General features: G+C 36.7%; 1 protein-coding gene across 1 annotated transcript in view; it reads left to right on the top strand.

Moving 5' to 3' along the window:
• cdh7 (cadherin 7, type 2) overlaps positions 1-15,072 on the top strand; it is a 211,040-nt gene that overhangs the window by 12,146 nt on the left and 183,822 nt on the right. The window lies entirely within an intron of this gene.

Raw genomic sequence — 15,072 nt, 5'->3', positions numbered from 1 at the left:
GCTGCAAAGAACTGAAAAAAACCCTATAATGCCAGATTGTGTTCACACCTCTTTACTTTTTTTCAAAACTGTGATCTAAAACTGACTAGTGCTAGACTAGACATGTTCTAGTTCTAGTCAGGTAATGACAAACTAAAACACGTTCATAGATATTAAGGTACAATTTAAAAATTAAAAATCAACATAGATCAAAAGGTATTCATGCACTTTGGTATAAAACTAAGATTCTTTGCTTTTGATTTACACTGATCATCCTTTTGATGTAGCCTTTATGAAGAAAGCCTAAGGTATATTTAGCCAATTGAACATAATTTAAGAGGAGCATACATCCAGAAAGCTGTGGTATATCTCTTTGAACAAGTTTATTAACTTACCTTACATCATAGAAGGTTTTTGCCCAAGACAGATATGCAAAGACGATATTTGTGCAAGAGGCAAATAAAGGGATTGCCTTAGACTCAATGAGTCGATGCAATCAACTGGTTTCGCTTAGATAGAAAACTAAATCAATTTAACTGTATGATCTGGTGAACTGTAAAGTGACTTGAGATGACATGTGTTGTGAATTGGTAATATATAAATAAACTGAATTGAATTGATGCACCCCAAAGATCAGACCTTGATGGTGGAATGAACAAATAGAGGCAACTCCTGCATTAAAGGGACAGGGCAGCCCAGCTAAATCTAGTGAAAAAAAGGAGTCTGGAGTAAAATTTACTTAGACTTAGACAACCTTTATTGAAAAAAAATGCATTGATATGGAAATTCAGAGGATTAAATATTTATGGTGCAAATATGCACAATTTTGGTTTGGTGTTATCAGTGTGATGCGGAGTCAGTGACATGATTAAGAGTTTTGATATAAACAGACACCATACATCTGCCGAAAAGCATCTCTTTTGTTTAGTAACAAAATCTGGAAGAAATATAGGGATGTGAATATTTTCTAGTGCAGCCGTGCAGCAGCTTTGTTTGAATTTTCACATGGATAAAAATATTTCCAGATGTCTCCAAGTTTGGTGCACCTGTATGGTAATACACTGAATCAATATCCTGTTAAATCACCGACCTGCAGAAACTGGGACACAGCAGTTTTTACAGAGTTGTGCAAATTTCCACTGTCCTATATAAAATGCAAAACAAATGAAAAGACTCCTCACAGACTGAGTGGGAAGAAAGGAACTCTGCATTTAATTTAAGCAAGGTTGTTTGAAATCTGTGCTTTTACTTTTGAGATCAGCATCGATGTGACAAGGTAATTTACATTGTAATAAGTCCTGAGGAAAAATGTGTATTACACAAATATGCCTTCATGCAGTTCTGCCAAGGCCCAAGCTGATACATCAAAGAGATGCCTGTTTTGGCAGGTAAATAAGTACAAAACCTTCATAATAACATTTAAGGCAAGGCAAAAATATGGGGACTAATCCCTCTTTTATGAGAGGTGGCAACACTGCCGGTTCATAATGAATCCCACTTTTTCTGTTTAAGGACAACAATGAAAACAGCCTACAGGTCTTACTTTTTTACTCCAGGCAACACAAAAATGTGTTTTCAGTTCTACTACTCTACATATTTATGGGATTGTAATATAAGGAGAGATAGTAAATGGATATATTTTGCAATAACATTTGATTTACATAATTGTAGTTAAAAGAGCTCATAACGGTTATAGAGGTGCCAAATATCTGTCAGAATGCAGAGCTTTCTTTACAAACGCATGGACATAGGCAGCATAATGCCAGTAAGACGACTAAGCTGGTCAGAGCAGATGTGAAGATGGATGGCGTCACATACAGGGCATTACTGGAAAAAAGTATCATTATTGTGAACAAATTGTTTTTCAGAATTTTGCAGGAAACATTTCTTTAAATTCTATTAAAACATCACTGGACTTAAGATTTCAATCATTTTGTCTTTTTCTTATTTTTGTCTCTACATAATTATCTTTGTTGATATCAATAGCACCCTCTTTTTTTATAACAGCATCATAACTGCAAAGTTGTGCTACCATACTGAACCAAATTTTCTGTGATGTCAGAATATTGACCTTTCTTATATACATTTCAGCTAGTTTGTTTTTTGTAGTATTAATATAACAAAAAATAACTAAAATTCTAAAACAAAGTTACAAAATAGATCTATTAAGTATGATCATTAGCATGTGGGCTAGGTATGTTTGCACCTATAAAACCAACGCAGCGGCAAAATTAGATCTTGAAAGAAAAATGTGTCGGAGCACGAGCACCAAGAGAGGATAGAAGATTACACATTCTAAAATCTAATTTGGATTTGTAAACTACAACAGCTAGCACCTACGGAAATATATTTAAAAAAGTATTAGCCACTGCTTTAGAACATTACAGATTGTTTTCATTTATCTTATAGTACAAAAAAAAAAAAAACAATCAAATAATAGCTTAAACCAAATTTCCATTTGGTGCCATTGATAGAAAGCAATTACAATTAGCTTAGTGAGATGATGCAGGAAATTTAAAAAGTAATTTGATAAAACTGCCATTTAACATTGCTTTATTATAAAGAGAGTGATTTATGGAATCATTTATGTCCATTTACTGACCATTGTTGGGGGCCAACAATTCTTGACTGATTATTAGACATTAGTAATTGTCTTTTAAGGGTTAATGATAGTGTTGTGCGCTTTAATTTAGGGGATGCACAGATATAATAGTGAGAAAGTAATGTGCTACATGTGTTCACATGTCATATTCACCCCTGCCACTACCCCTGTCTCATTACTTAGATTATTTTTTTACAATTGTCCTAATACCATGGCAGGTGAAGTAACAAGTATTTCATTTACTTCCAAACTATATGCAGCTATGTTCTGCATGAAGTTATTAGTTTTTGGTTCTTATGCTAATGTTACTGTATCATATAACAACTTCCCTAATGTAAGGACAAAAGGGACCTCTTTATAAAAACTGTATACAACAAAATAAAGAACCTTGGTAATCTCTAAACCCCCAACCACATTCTCCACCACATTTGAATTTCAAATACTCTGAAATAAAGGTAATACTATTTGCCAATTAAAATATTGCTGCTGAATAGAAATAAAGAGCCAGAGCTGGCTAGAGAAACTTTATTCTCCCCAGATTAGTAAATCTTTGTGATCCTTCAGAATGAGTGAAGAGTGTTGTTGGGGAAAGGGATGTTTGGGTATTCCTCATGGACCTCTTACCCCAGTGACTCAAGCTCAGATAAGTAGAAAAAAAACGGAAGGATGGAAATAAAGTGTATGATTATGCTATAAGAAGAATAAATTAGTCAGTTTAAAACCCTAAAAGAAGTTTCAGAGATTAACCAGTTGCTTTACCATGGATCGTAATCAGCCGATATCCTGTTAATACGTCATTGGCAGGTCAAACCATGGAAAATATTCTTTATTTTCTATTTCTTAAATGTTTCAGTGCTAAAAAAAACAACTCCCTTTCAGTTTTGACAACAAAGCAACCATTTGCATGTACTTATATGCACATATTCTATAGTTAAATAAAAATCACCTCCACAGAGTAGAAAGATCCTGTAGTCCCTTTTTCAGATTTCAAAGTTTTGTACTGAGGGTAAGACATTTTAATAAAATAAAATCACTTTGGCAAGTACATCTTTTTTTGAAACTGTAGGTGTTGTGTAAATAATCCAAATATAAAACAGCTAAAAGCACCCTGAAGTTGTTGGGTGAGTGGTAAGAGAAAGAATTCCTCACTTTTAGATAGAATATTAATGTCGAGGTTCTTTTATCGTAAAACTGTGGAGAGTAATGTTTCTTCTAAGCTTTTCGCACCAGCGGTATAAATGGGCCCCTCCTGCTGCTGAAAATGGCACATGCACATGCAGTACAAGCCAGATGGGTCTCGGATTGGTCTCTAGATCCCCGTTATCTTGCAGAATTTTCTGGTCTTATTATTAAATTAGTTTTCATCTTTCCGCTCATCTGTGGGATAATCATTCTTATCCGCTGCGTATTTGCCGGGTCTGCTCTCGCAAGCCCATTTCCTCGCTGTCTCTGAACTGAATTAGGATCTCCAGCTGGAATTAGGATACATTTTACTGTCCTATTGTTCTCCTTTGCTTTTCTGCCAGGAGGATGCTGCAAGGCGAAAGCATCTAAATCAGACTGAGCGTATTTGCGGCTCGACCGGAGTTCAGCTAAGGGTCATATTTATGTCCAAGTGTCCGTGGTGAAATATTGTTATCTGGGATCAGTGTGTCTCCAGATATCTTTTACACATGACTGCAGGGGGATGCAGTGTGGAACTTTGTCATCTTCAGATGTGTCGTCTTTTCTTTGAGTAGCCCCTTTTAAAAGAAGAAGCTGAAGTGCCTTTTTTTTTTCTTTTGCAGTATTTTGGGTCTGATTGCTTTCCTTGTTAGTAAATCCTGAAGCATGCAAGCAGACTGATTACTTATTCATAGACATGTAGTTTAGAGCTGCTTATCCACATGGAAAACACTCAAATTCATTTTTAAGCTTTGTTCAGAAGGATTTTCTTGTTTTTTTTTCTCAACACGCATTGAATGATTTTTAGTTTGTTTACTTTGTAGGGTTTGTCAACAGGCCCTTTGGGGCCCAGAAGTTGCCCAGGTCAAAAAATAAATAAATAACTTGATAAATAAATATCAATATATGCCATAGTATTAAAAAAAACTGCACGTAAACAATACCTTTTTTATAAAGGATTGATAATTTTGATTTACCGCCTTAGTTGGTTTCATCTGCTGAGGTTAATTAAAGCTCTGATTCACACTGCCTGCAAGAGCCTCTTCATGCTCATGTGTGATTACTTCAATATAGACTTCAACTAAAGGATCTGACAAAAAGCGGCGGAGCTAGATGGGGGGCCAGAGGTGGCCCTGGAAGCTTAAAAATCCATTTAATGTAGATATTAGTACATGTAAAAATTTATTTTATGCAGAACTATTTTTGATAAAAGTAGGCAAGTAATGACAATGGAAAATATGTTCACCCCAGAGCTCAAACCTGAAAGAATTTCATCCAGTACAATAGATCTTAGTTTTTCTTTATTTAGAAAATATGGATTATGTGCTTATTCGTGCTGGAACAGTATAGATTGACCCCGAGGTCCTGGTGCCTATCCGCTTTTGGCAACCCCTCAGTGTACAGTGGTTATTGACTGGTCAGCCCTATTAAAATTTTCAAGCTACGCCTCTGCTTTCAACAGACCACCGGACTTGTGAGATCTAGTATTTATGCAGGAGATTGTACTGAAAATTTAGAGGTCATGCTATAAAAGCCAGATTATAAACACGCGCCAGTCTGTAAGTAAACTGAAAAGACTGCTGCTCCACCAAGTTAGCTATTTTGCATTGCACACCTTTATCGTCGCAATTCAAACTATATAATTTTTTTAATTGCAATTTAACAATATCTGTTTGTATTTCCTCTAAAGGGGATGTGTTTTAATACAATGGCTAACTTCCTTTATGTCAGTCTTATCAAATTGCTGCATAGCTTCAACCAAAATGACCTTTTATCTATTATGGTCGGACTTTCAGAGTCGCAGTCACAGAGAGTCACAAGCGGTCTGCGTGGCCCCATTTGCTTAAACGTGTTCTAATTTCTACAGACATCATTTGGCCCAATTTTTTTCTCAGGTAGTATAACAGAATGGATCTAATGTGTTCTAAGGGCAGCTAACTGGGTCTGGTGTTAAACCAAGAAAGAATTTCAGTAAAGGGAAATCCCACTGCTTTGCTGTTTTGCAACCTGAACAACTAGCTATATTTTTTTTTAAAACCATCACTCCCACTCTTTAGCAAAAAAAAGAAAAAGAAAAAGCAATCTCACTAGGGGCAGCAGGAAAACAATCTGAATCAGGCAGTCCACCCTCAAAAGTTACATCTTTGGCTAACTTTCAAATCAGATTCTTTGACAGTAACTTAAACAGCCTAATAAGGTTCATAAACTATCAATTAGGAATGAATTAAAATGGTTCTTTGCAAATGTTTGATAGTAGTCACTGTCATCAAGGATGGCACCGCCAGGGCAAATTTTTTACACTGAGACGTTTGAAAAACTCGCTTCTTCATTTACAGGTTATACGTCAGGTTATCTTTGTCGTGACACTTTGTTGTAACACATTGAGAACTGCGAAAAACTTAATTATAATAAACTGTAATAAAAGAAATTATAATTTCCAATATGCTATTGTTTATTGAATTTTAACCCTTGATACAAGTAGTGGGTCTGGAGATATTACATCATCTAGAGTATGAAAAGTTTATACTGTCTACTTCATATATTTATCCTCCTGCCAGACATGGTCTAACCCTTTCAGAAATACTGAAAATCTGATTCCGTTTTAACCCGGTGGGAGGACCATGCTGACTGGGAGCTTGAGAGGCTGTCACATTATTTGTTCCCTGAGATCATAGTTGTCACACAGTGTGGGTTTGTTGGTATCACAAGGTCGCAGTGCTGCTGTAAAATATCTAGGCGGGACACCCTGACCTCCAGCGACATGGGAGGTCCTGCCATGTCAGGAAAATGACCTTAATAGAAATGAATTCTTCATGCAACCTCTGCAATAAAAAAAAAAAAAAAATATGATGAAAATATAAAATTGATGCAGCCACAGCTCTAAATTTCCAGCAACTTTACTAGAAAATTCCCACCACCAGAGTGGCATGAGCAGTAATTGATTTTATCAGTTGGATTCTGGTTTCTAACATGACAAACAATGGCAATCTGTGTCCAAACAAAGGCGCAATCTGCAGCTTGACTTGTGTGGCTGGTTGCAAAGGGAAAATATGATACAGTTGGTTGGAAAACAGAAAGTCATCGCTTTTGGCCCCAGCCGCTCCCTTTGCATCTGCAGTCTGCTTGTCTTTAATGCATTTTGTCAGATTCTGAATTCCACAACCAAATCTCTCATTACGCTTTGGCACTCAGCCTCGGGTAAGCGTGCTGGCCTGGAATCAGCGGCAGTCACATCAAGCTGGCGGAAACATATATTAAAGAGTCTCTGAAAAGCTAAACAGAAATTGGTGATGCTTGTATTTAAACAAGCGACAACAGCGAAGCAAGTCAGTCACTTAACAAACACTTTTCTTTTGGTAAACATGATTCTATTAACAGTTTCTACAGGGAGTTCATGCAGCTAAAAATTTGCAAAGCATCTGCTGAGTAAGGGAGGTATAGAGGCAATGATTATGCAGGGTAGGAAAAAAACAGTTATATCATATGCAATTTGGAGGGCCTTTATGTCAGCTATGCATTAAGCCTTGTTGCTTTCATAAATTCACTTAATGTATTCATGTACTGCAAGCATTCTACAGATTTCGAAACTACTTCAAATGCAAGTTTTAGGACAACACTTTCTGTAAACAAGGTCAAGTTATTGCGATGTTGAGGAATTTTAACTGCACATCTCAATACCATGACATCAACAACAGGGAAATAAACCATAGAAGTCCTCAATGGTGAATCAAGAAAGCAGCACTGACACTTTTACATCCGGAAGCTCAATAATTCCTGACTGTGGTTCATGGCGGAAGTTATCCAACCCTTGAAGCTGAGTAGTAGTTCCTGACAGTAGTCATGGTATCCATAACAGGTAGCCTTTATAAACCTATTGTGTATAGGTTCTCACAGAATTAAAAAATGGAATGACCAAGAGACCTCCAAATTACACCACATACGGGTTTGGTGGAAGAGACCAAGGGAAGTCCTTCAAATGCAAAACTTATATAGAGAAACTGTTAACCCTGCAGTCAAAATAAACAAAACAAAACATAGACTATAATATTTAAAAGATTTTTGTTAATGTTTAAAAATACCCTGCCCTCTCCACAAAAAAATAAAAATAAATAAATAAATTGCACATGCACAATCCTATGCCCGCTCCTGAGAGGGACCGCCTATTAAAAGCGTGAGAAAGCATGCTAGAGCCCATTTGTCATCTAAGAGGTGCAGGAACGCACGCAATGATAAGGCGGTCGCTCGGATGGATCACATTTCACACAAAGTTATATATAAACTTTTCCCACAAATACGACTCCTGGTACATTAAAAGAATAATGACATGCTAGTATCTGTGTGTGTGTGCTGCAGTGGAAATTTGGACATGTATGCTGGGTAAATAAGGATCTGTGGCCACCGTATAACTACTAACAATGCAAATTACAAAATAAATAAACGTATTTTCCCAAGAAACTTACAATTTAGAGGTACATAACTTTTACTAGCAGTGATGTGAAATGGATTTCTCCAAATAGCATGCCAAACTTTACCTGTGAAGTAGAAAAGTTGCAAGTGAGGCATCAGTGGGAAGCCCGACCTCTGCTTTCCATGTACAACATTGCATGAAAGGATCTCCAAAACACACTCTGGTCTAGTTTCTCTCTTCTGAAGCCTTTCTTTTCTTCTCATACACTTCATAGATACTTTTTCTCTTACGACCCTCTGCCATTTTCAAAGAACTGCAGTGAGAAAGGTGAGCTTCAATGACTGTATGAAACCGTAGCTAATCACACATATATGCCTGAAAAAGGCTATAGGATAGCCATCCTATCACCAGCACGCATATCACCAGAATGATTGACAATTAGGAGGATCACTTATTTAGATGATCCACCCAGAAAAATATCCTCTCTATACCTTAATAAATTAGAAAATTTATGAAAAGTTATTTTATTTCTATAGCTTTGTTCAGATGTTAAAAATGTAACATTAATTAAAAATACAAGCCTTTATTTCTGTTTATTATGATGTTTCAAGCTTAAGAGAAGGTTGTGAAGAGAACATTACACTAGTTTAAAATTATCGCAATAATTGCAAGAATGTAGGTGATTGTCTTGTATGTATGTATATACGCTACAAGCTGCTGATAAGGTAATGAAAATGTCTGGAATGCCTCCTCTTCCACTGTCAGCTTAAAACTAAACAGGGTTATGATAGCTTTTATCGGATACTCCTTATATTGGAGGAAAACTTAATGGAGCAGATGTCAAAACATACAGTGGCATTGTGAAAGGATGGTAAAATAAAACACAAGAGGAAACCTTTAGTTTAGCCGTAGCACCTTGTGTGCCTTCACACTAAAAAAGGCTTTCCTTATCTGCTCTGCCCAGCAATGTTTGCATGTCCTGGGAGATCTTGGTGACCGTGGGATGCCTGTATTCCAATGAGAAGGACACATTTAGATTAGTCATAATTTTCTCTAAAATAGATAGGTCTATTTATGTTATCGTGTTTTTAATTTAATAGGCAGGGTCAGTATATTAACTGCAATGATTGTTCACTTTAAGCTGTTATTGACCTCATAGTGAGAATTTGACAGTCTAGAAAATTAGAAATTTATTCAATATTCAGGGAGAATGGGTTATCCCAGGGATAATTACATTGAACTGAGCACAATATGCTGCTTCATTAGCATTCTGTTTGCCATTCACTGTCAAATGGGTTAGAATCATAGAGTACAGGGTGCTGCTGCAAAGGTCAGGCTCAGTGGCGTCTCCTCCAACTCGCTGGTGGTGGAAACATAACGGAGCAGCAGCTAAGGAGCAAGAGCAGCATTGGGAGCCAAAGTGGAAAGAAGGTGATTCAAACTGACAGAGGGAGGGGGACTTCATACACCATTACAAAAGGACAGGAGCACACATTGTGGGGAGCGTGTGAGGCCTTTTCAAGGCCTGTGGGGATGGTGGGGAAGCCTTTATCTAAGCCTGGGATTCAAAGAGGATAAAAAAACAGCAGCCAAAAAGCCAACAAGAGGGTAGTTATCAGCAGGGCAGGAGAGAGGAACATTGTTTACACTCCGAGTCTTTCTCATATGTGATGTGGGGAGTCAACATTGCCTTGGTGACTTTTAGATGTGAAATTCAATTGAAAGTACATTGGAAGGTCAAGGCAGAGCTGAGGCACTACAGTTCAGACGGAGGTCTACTTGAGTGCGAAACAAGCTGCAGACTAAACCATGACTCATAATTCTGGTTCCTTAAAACGGTGTCCAAAAATTAGGCAGTGATATTGGTCATGTATTTATTTAACTGATATCCATGAATAAAAATCCTTAAAATATGTGATACCAAACAAAACTTCAAATGCTTTCTAAACTATTAAACATTGTTCTACCTCATGTATCAAATTACCAAATCTGATTTCCATCTATTGTTTATAAAACTAAACCCAGAATAGACAGAATAGAGACCAAAAACAGAAGGGAAAGTAAAAAAAAAAATCTTCCATCCAGCACCTTTAAAACTTAATGAATGTTTTCTTTTCTTCTGTTTACATTCTTTGGTTGCTTTGTGGTTAGTTTCTGGGCAACCAAAAGATTTTTCCAAGAGGTGACAACTGTAAAAACACAAACAGGAGGTTTAACCACAATTGAAAATAAAATTTTTCACTGTGCAGAAGAAAAATCCATTTATTTGTGGAAAAAAAAAAAATCTTTCAGGGTTTTCTACTGTAATGTCAAGATTGAGCTATTACCCCACTAAAAGAAACAGCCATTGTGAAATGGAAAACAACAACAAAAAAAAGATCAAATTTTTATATTTACTAAATGTTTTGATACATTAGAATTGAAGACGTCCTGAGTAAAAGGTAATGAAATAAGCCTTTCTCTTACACATGCTATAAATATTATTTTTACTGGTTGGGTGAATGAACTTTTATGCTACAGCTAAATTTTGTTTTTAAACAAAGAAAGTAATATGAATACAATTTTAAAATATTTCAGGAAATATGCTGTATAATTACTACATGCAGATATGCAGTGTATTTAGAATCTCTAAAACTGCAATATTCTATTTAACATTTTGTACAGATATGAAAAATAGATAATTCTTTCCAGTTCAACAATGTGTCTACGATAGGCTGCTATTCTTAAATTTGGATGAGGGAACAGAATATATAGAGAGAACAGAGAGAACAAAAGAGCAGGGGGGGCAACATAACAAAAATGACAGGGAGAAGACACCTGAGGCCTATTTCACAAAAACTCCATTCAGAAATTCTGAGATAAGAGATAAAGGTTTGGCACCTGAAAAAGCATGCTTCCTAAGCAGTTACCTAAGCTAAGAGTCTTGATTTAAGGTGTTACTTTTCATTTTTCTTCTTATTAACCCAAAAATGAACAGTAAACGTCAATATGGTAACATGTGCAGATCTGGAAGTTTATAGATTTATATAACTTTTTATTCTTGGCTGCATGGAGTTTGCTGCCAAGTCTAGGCACCTGTCACTGCTTTTCAGGTAGGGCTCACAGCAGAACTTCATGGTTGCTGAAGACAATAAATACCTTGTCCCCAAATTCTCAAACAACACAGAAAACAGTAGCTAGATTGGTCGCTAGTCTCTTTTTTAATAAAGAAAAAAGAGGTCTAAAATAATAAATTAAGCAACAAAGTCACTAAGTCGCTAATGGCAACAATGTTCACATTACATGTAATGCAGGTTTGGCTTTCAAGCTAACGCCTTACAGGCCTAACGTACATTAGAGTTATGTATAGCATTATCTTTGTTATTTACAAAAATTCTTTGTAAAGAAAAACTTTTACCAACTCTTTGTCCATTTTGAGCTGTTGTTGATAATTTATCTTTTAAAATCACCTCTACAGTCCAAAAAAGCTTTTAGTAGAAGGACCCTCACAGGCGAAACATCTTTTGAAAAATAGAAAGTCAAGGAATTTGTAACTTTGGCCACTGTTTGTCCCTTCATTATGACTCCCGGTTGCACAATACCCCTTCTTTACACACTTGTGCACACAGATGTTGATTGACATCTTCCTCCAGATGAATATGCAAGTTTGTTTGTTTAGCTGTGGAGCACAGGAGGTGACTACAGTAAAATAAAAATGACAGATTATCTACTTCAAACATGAGCAGATTGTCAAATTTAAATATTAAATTTTTCATCAAATTAAAGTTATAGACTGCATCTTAAAACCACTACTACCATTCTTTTTACAAACGAAAAAAACAACAAAAGTCCCATCCATCCATTTTCCGTCATGCTCATCCCTGCTTGTGTCGTGAGGGTTATTGGTGCCTATCTCCGCAAGAAGCAGGGTACACCCTACTGTAGATAGGTCACCAGTCTATCACAGGGCAACACAGAGACAAACAGGATAAACAACCATTCCAGTATACACTCACACCTAAGGAGAATTTAGAGAAGACAATTAACTTAACAGTCATGTTTTTAGACTGTGGGAGGGAGCCGGAGTACTAGGAGAGAACCCACGCATGCACAAGGAGAACATGCAAACTCCATGAGAAAAGACCCCGGGCGGGGAATTGAACCTAGAACTTTCTTGTTGCAAGGCAGCTGTGCTACCCAACTTGTCTGCATTTATTTTTGAAGACATGCAATCATATTTAAAATAATTTAAAAACAATTGTAAAGGACTTTTAATGAGCAGCAAATAGGTTACGGTAATGCTACGTTCACAACTAAAGCAGAAAGAGCAGCAAAAACACGCGTGCTGCTTCAATTTTGATGCTTTTACAAGTTTATTTGCAAAGCTGTTTCAGCTGCACAGTGGAAAGAGGATCTGTTGTGAGTTGAACGGAGCTACTCTATCCTTTCTTTACCCGCAGCTATATATGCTGTGATCAGTGGGAATAAAGTAGTTTTAATATGTTTTTAAGTGAGAAAGTCCACCTGAAAACTTCATCTGTGCAGTTAGTTCATCAAGATTACCATCCTGCATTGATATATTATTTATCCGTCGGAGCCGCTTGGGGTCCCCGTATACCGGCGGTGAGCTGTCATTAGGAATCCCATTCAACAGCAGCCCTGGCCCGGTCGCCTCTTTGCGGTTAGCCACGGCGGCTGGAAGGCGTTTTTCATGTATGTAATCCAAACTGCAGGCACCAGGATAATAAAAGTGAACATGTTTTGCTGGCAGATTTCAGCATTTTAAGGTAATTTAGGAATTAATAAACTATTTCAGAGGAGTGATCATAGCGCTCTGTATCATCAGCAATGTGACTGTCTCCCTGCCAGCTTCTCCGATTGGTTGATGTGATGCGTCAAGCAGAAAAAGTTAAATTTTTCCAACTCGAGCAGCAGCTGTGTTTGCGCTGCTCCTGCTGCTCAAAATGCACTGCGGGACATTTTGCTGCCCCTTGACCATTGACTTTGCATGGAAACTTGCTGCTCCTGCTGCCTCTGATGCTTTTGGTGTGAACGTAGCATGAGGAGAAACATTAAGTTATTCTAGTGTTTAATGGTTGTTTAATCTTCTGTCCTGTCATACAAAGTTTGCTCTTTTTGTTTTTGCCCAATGAAGTAAGTACAATTTAGATTTTTTTTTTTGTTCCTTTTTTTTGGTGCTATAATAGATAAAAACTACACCTCTTTTGGTAGTAAAATTGGTTTGTCTACAGAGACACTAGTATTTGTTCTCTCTACAACTGTATTTTCTAACAATAAATGCATTATTTGAAGTAGAAATATATAATTGGTTGTCTCCGTACGCTCTACACATTAAATATTCTATTATAGTTTGTAATGTTAAAACTCTATCCAGTATTAGATGATAACATCGGCAGTAAGGGTAGATTTGGTATTCTTAGAAGCTGCTCTATCTTATCTTAATGTATATTCTGTGTAGATGTTCTTTTAAGATCATACTTTTATCTGAATATGCCTTTACTAAAGTTTTACAGAGTGCTGATGTATCGACTTTTCAGCATTCCCAACAGGTCAGCTCTTGAATTATGCAGGAGAGGTACTCCTCCAGTGCTGAAAGTATAGATGTTTTATGAATACACAGAAAAGTTAAGTTTTAAAATTTCTGCATTTTTCCTTAACAAAGTGGATAACAAGTGGCCTGGAGACTATTGAGATTGGTGTGGTGGTGTTATCAAGCAATCCTCTCTGCTTAAAAAAAAAAAGGAAGATTTAATAGAGGATTCATGGAAGGTTTGCTTAACTTTTGTCTCTTTTAATTCTAATTGATGGGTTTGATAAGTATAAAAACACTCCTGTTCACTTTGCAAAAAATGTTGGAGTGTACATTTTCAGATGGGTGACCTTAAAAGGGCACAATATACTCTGCATTGAGCAATATTTTCTAGATTAGTAATGGAGCTACTTCTGTTTAAGATGCATGAGTTTTTAGGATGTATATTTCTCAGAGGTAGACATTTCCCATTAATATCAGTTCGAACTGATGCCGTTTCCATCTCAGTGAACCTGTAGATTGTCACTGTACCATTATACAGCAGTGAACTGGAAACAAAGACAGTCACATATGTCTCCTCGAATATAAAAGCCATGGTATAAAAATATTGAATTTCCCATCTTTATGAGTCCTGCGTCCCCTTGTCTCTTAGGTAGATGCTGATTATGTCAAGTGTGCTTCAGAATTGATTTGTTTTGTATAACCTGCTGTTGCTGATGGGACCCTGGGTTTAAAGACATCCACAACCACGTCTGATTTTCATAAACATTTTACTTCCCCCTCCTAATTGGATTGCCTTCTACTTTGAGATCTATTTTAATTCAACAAAAATCTGATTGGAAAGGCAGGTTTGAGTATAAAGGGAATAAATTAAGGGTTAAAACAAATGTTAATTCACTTATGGTGCTTTTTTTTTTTATCCGTGACAGATCCTGCATTACTGAACCAGGAATACCGATATCCCACTTGACACATAACTAATATTGTTTCTGATTATAATTTTGGAAATAATTTAGTTAAAACGTATAGATGTTATATTATTTAACAACTAACATGATAGCATGCAAAAGCTAAGCAAGAATTTTTTAAGATGAATTTTAACACATTAATGAAGCATTATGGAGTTTTCTAACAATACTGCCACCTGTGGCCAAAATACAGAACTACAGCCCCTTTTCTGTTCTCTCCAAAGCTTATGCTATGTTCACAATGGACGCAGCAGGCGCAGCAAAATCGCGTCTGCTGCTTCATTTTTGCTGCTTGTACCAGTTAGTTCTGACGCGCGGCTGAAGCAGCTTTGCTGCTCTGGCTGCGCTGTGCAAAAGTGTGTCTGACGCACATTGGGTGGAGCTACTCTATCCTTTCTTTTCCTTGCAGCTATATTTGCTG

This window comes from Cyprinodon variegatus, unplaced genomic scaffold, assembly GCF_000732505.1.
Source record: "Cyprinodon variegatus isolate N-32 unplaced genomic scaffold, C_variegatus-1.0 Scaffold125, whole genome shotgun sequence".
In the NCBI taxonomy this organism is placed as follows: Eukaryota; Metazoa; Chordata; class Actinopteri; order Cyprinodontiformes; family Cyprinodontidae; genus Cyprinodon; species Cyprinodon variegatus.
This window is presented reverse-complemented; position numbering and strand designations above follow the sequence as displayed.